Below are 5,050 nucleotides of genomic sequence, written 5' to 3' on the forward strand. Positions count from 1 at the left end.
ATGTACTGTAACTCTGATTGTACCCATATACTGTAACTCTGATTGTACCCATGTACTGTAACTCTGATTGTACCCATATACTGTAACTCTGATTGTACCCATATACTGTAACTCTGATTGTACCCATGTACTGTAACTCTGATTGTACCCATGTACTGTAACTCTGATTGTACCCATGTACTGTAACTCTGATTGTACCCATATACTGTAACTCTGATTGTACCCATGTACTGTAACTCTGATTGTATCCATGTACTGTAACTCTGATTGTACCCATGTACTGTAACTCTGATTGTACCCATGTACTGTAACTCTGATTGTACCCATGTACTGGAACTCTGATTGTACCCATGTACTGGAACTCTGATTGTATCCATGTACTGTTACTCTGATTGTACCCATGTACTGTAACTCTGATTGTACCCATGTACTGTTACTCTGATTGTATCCATGTACTGGAACTCTGATTGTACCCATGTACTGGAACTCTGATTGTACCCATGTACTGTTACTCTGATTGTATCCATGTACTGTTACTCTGATTGTACCCATGTACTGTAACTCTGATTGTACCCATGTACTGTTACTCTGATTGTATCCATGTACTGGAACTCTGATTGTACCCATGTACTGTTACTCTGATTGTACCCATGTACTGTAACTCTGATTGTACCCATGTACTGTTACTCTGATTGTATCCATGTACTGTTACTCTGATTGTACCCATGTACTGTAACTCTGATTGTACCCATGTACTGTTACTCTGATTGTATCCATGTACTGGAACTCTGATTGTACCCATGTACTGTAACTCTGATTGTACCCATGTACTGTAACTCTGATTGTATCCATGTACTGTAACTCTGATTGTACCCATATACTGTAACTCTGATTGTACCCATGTACTGTAACTCTGATTGTATCCATGTACTGTTACTCTGATTGTACCCATATACTGTAACTCTGATTGTACCCATGTACTGTAACTCTGATTGTATCCATGTACTGTAACTCTGATTGTACCCATGTACTGTAACTCTGATTGTACCCATGTACTGTAACTCTGATTGTACCCATGTACTGTAACTCTGATTGTACCCATGTACTGGAACTCTGATTGTATCCATGTACTGTTACTCTGATTGTACCCATGTACTGTAACTCTGATTGTACCCATGTACTGTTACTCTGATTGTATCCATGTACTGGAACTCTGATTGTACCCATGTACTGGAACTCTGATTGTACCCATGTACTGTTACTCTGATTGTATCCATGTACTGTTACTCTGATTGTACCCATGTACTGTAACTGTGATTGTACCCATGTACTGTTACTCTGATTGTATCCATGTACTGGAACTCTGATTGTACCCATGTACTGTTACTCTGATTGTACCCATGTACTGTAACTCTGATTGTACCCATGTACTGTTACTCTGATTGTATCCATGTACTGTTACTCTGATTGTATCCATGTACTGGAACTCTGATTGTACCCATGTACTGTAACTCTGATTGTATCCATGTACTGTTACTCTGATTGTAACCATGTACTGTAACTCTGATTGTACCCATGTACTGTAACTCTGATTGTACCCATGTACTGTTACTCTGATTGTACCCATGTACTGGAACTCTGATTGTACCCATGTACTGTTACTCTGATTGTACCCATGTACTGTAACTCTGATTGTACCCATGTACTGTAACTCTAATTGTATCCATGTACTGGAACTCTGATTGTACCCATGTACTGTTACTCTGATTGTACCCATGTACTGGAACTCTGATTGTACCCATGTACTGTTACTCTGATTGTATCCATGTACTGTTACTCTGATTGTACCCATGTACTGTAACTCTGATTGTACCCATGTACTGTAACTCTGATTGTACCCATGTACTGGAACTCTGATTGTACCCATGTACTGGAACTCTGATTGTACCCATGTACTGTAACTAGTACAAAAAACGTAACATTTCCTTTACATTACAAGTTCAGATAAATCTATTTTTAATCTCTTCATACTGTTTAAAGCACATAACATACCAGACAGAGTACCACAACTCATATACTGTATATCCAATGTTGTTTAACTTCAGGTTAGGATTGCAAAATCTTCCAACTAAGATTTCTGGGAAACCTGGACATTTTTTTGGGGGGGGGGGGAGTTACTGGAACGTTTCAGCGTTAGTTGTGATGCAGTACATTGGCACAGGTTGGGTATGATGACACCTCAGAAAAGGGTCTGTTGGATAGCTAGAAGAGCAGTGTAGGACCTGGCCTGTCATCCGTGGTCCTGTGGTGAAACCACCTGTCCTGGGCGTAGGACTTGTCACTGCCTTGTTTCATCACAATGCTGTTGTTTCTGGTGCATTGTGGCAGCAGGGTAGCCTAGTGGTTTAGAGCGTTGAACTAGTAACCGAAAGGTTGCAAATTCAAATCAACGAGCTGACAAGGTACAACTCTGTCTTTCTGCCCCTGAACAAGGAAGATAACCCACTGTTCCCCGGGAGGCCGTCATTGAAAATAAGAATTTGTTCTTAACTGACTTGCCTAGTCAAATAAAGGTCAAATAAAATTTCAGACCTGGTTTGTACTAATCTCTTGTCGATGTAGTTTGCGGGATATTTTTTGGTTCTGTGTTGTCAAGATTAAGACTTGCACAAATCTAGTCAAATAAGCTAAATACGGTCGTACTTTGTGAATGACCGGATGAGAGCAACTTAAAGTGATGAGAAAAATTTACTAAAACTAAAAGTTACATAAACAGAAGTTATTAATACTTGGAGAGTTTAAAATAAACATTTTTTAATTTTAAATTGAAATTGATTAGATTATCAGAAATAAATGATTGCCTAGCCACAGTAATAATCATTCATAGTGGCGGAGCAGAATTATACAGAAAACGTACAGTACATGATTGTACTATATATAATAATATATAATATATATATTAATATATATCATTAACAATAGATTCAATTCATTAATATTTCTGCGCTACAACAGAGGAAACATACAGTACACAGAAGTGTTTATTGCTCCTCGGTGAACCTGACATCAGTGTGTCCGCTAACAGCTTCGCTTCCTCCACTGTCCCTGTCTCTTTACAGGACTAGTGGGGCTTGACAACATGCCAACCAGTAGTCCTCCTATATAGCCAAGGATTCGATTCGATAGCAGCACTGGTGACATTTTAAGCTAGCTGTGGAGTGAGCTTAGCTTACGGCACGTTCTTATCGCCGTTACAACAGCTGAGTGTCTGTTTCTGTGCAAGAGAACCAGTGGTGTAAAGTACTTAAGTAAAAAATACTTTCAAGTACTTCTTAAGTAGTTTTTTTGGTGGTATCTATACTTTACTTTATTATTTATATTTCTGACAACTTTTACTTTACTACATTGCTAATGAAAAGAATGTACTTTTTACTCCATACATTTTCCCCTGAAACCCAAAAGTACATTTTGACAGGAAAATGGTCCAATTCACACACTTATCAAGAGAACATCCCTGGTCATCTTTACTTCCTCTGATCTGGAGGACTCACTAAACACAAATGCTTCATTTGTAAATGATGTTGGAGTGTTGGAGTGTGCCCCTGGCTATCCCTCCCAAAAAATTATAATAATTGTGCCGTCTGGTTTGCTTAATATAAGGAATTTGAAATGGTTAACACTTTTACATTTACTTTTGATACTTAAGTATATTTAAAACCAAATACTTTTAGACTTTAGTCTAAAGTAGTATTTTACTGGGTGACTGTTACTTGAGTGATTTTCTATTAAAGTATCTTTACTTTTCCTCAAGTTTGACTATTGGGTACTTTTTCCACCACTGAAGAGGACTGCAGTGATTTTACCTAAACAGCCTGAGATTACAAGATGGCTGGTCTTTAATCATAACATAGCCCTTCTATCCAGTCTTTACAGTGAGAACAGACACTTCTTCTCCGGTCTTTACAGTGAGAACAGACACTTCTTCTCCGGTCTTTACAGTGAGAGCAGACACTTCTTCTCCAGTCTTTACAGTGAGAACAGACACTTCTTCTCCGGTCTTTACAGTGAGAGCAGACACTTCTTCTCCAGTCTTTACAGTGAGAGCAGACACTTCTTCTCCAGTCTTTACAGTGAGAACAGACACTTCTTCTCCGGTCTTTACAGTGAGAGCAGACACTTCTTCTCCAGTCTTTACAGTGAGAACAGACACTTCTTCTCCAGTCTTTACAGTGAAGCAGAGCAGACACTTCTTCTCCAGTCTTTACAGTGAGAGCAGACACTTCTTCTCCAGTCTTTACAGTGAGAACAGACACTTCTTCTCCGGTCTTTACAGTGAGAACAGACACTTCTTCTCCAGTCTTTACAGTGAAGCAGAGCAGACACTTCTTCTCCAGTCTTTACAGTGAGAGCAGACACTTCTTCTCCAGTCTTTACAGTGAGAGCAGACACTTCTTCTCCAGTCTTTACAGTGAGAGCAGACACTTCTTCTCCAGTCTTTACAGTGAAGCAGAGCAGACACTTCTTCTCCAGTCTTTACAGTGAGAGCAGACACTTCTTCTCCAGTCTTTACAGTGAGAACAGACACTTCTTCTCCGGTCTTTACAGTGAGAACAGACACTTCTTCTCCAGTCTTTACAGTGAAGCAGAGCAGACACTTCTTCTCCAGTCTTTACAGTGAGAGCAGACACTTCTTCTCCAGTCTTTACAGTGAGAACAGACACTTCTTCTCCGGTCTTTACAGTGAGAACAGACACTTCTTCTCCAGTCTTTACAGTGAGAGCAGACACTTCTATCCCAGTTCAGGTAGTCTATCCCAGTTCAGGTAGTCTATCCCAGTTCAGGTAGTCTATCCCAGTTCAGATAGTCTATCCCAGTTCAGGTGGTCTATCCCAGTTCAGGTAGTCTATCCCAGTTCAGATAGTCTATCCCAGTTCAGGTAGTCTATCCCAGTTCAGGTGGTCTATCCCAGTTCAGGTAGTCTATCCCAGTTTCTGTTTGGTGCTTAAAGGAATCTGACCTGATCACTGAGTCTCGACCAGGGATCCCTGAG

The 5,050-nt window shown here is 39.9% G+C and overlaps 1 protein-coding gene across 1 annotated transcript in view; it reads right to left on the reverse strand.

Annotated features, from left to right (window-relative positions):
* Positions 1-3,749: 3,749 nt before the first annotated feature.
* Positions 3,750-5,050, reverse strand: part of kcnk3b (potassium channel, subfamily K, member 3b) — a 6,267-nt gene continuing 4,966 nt past the window's right edge. The window contains exon 2 of the mRNA XM_038982394.1: positions 3,750-5,050. This exon is cut by the window's right edge and continues 1,139 nt beyond it. The gene's annotated coding sequence lies outside the window, so the exon portion shown is untranslated.

Source organism: Salvelinus namaycush, unplaced genomic scaffold (assembly GCF_016432855.1).
Source record: "Salvelinus namaycush isolate Seneca unplaced genomic scaffold, SaNama_1.0 Scaffold115, whole genome shotgun sequence".
Lineage (NCBI taxonomy): Eukaryota > Metazoa > Chordata > Actinopteri > Salmoniformes > Salmonidae > Salvelinus > Salvelinus namaycush.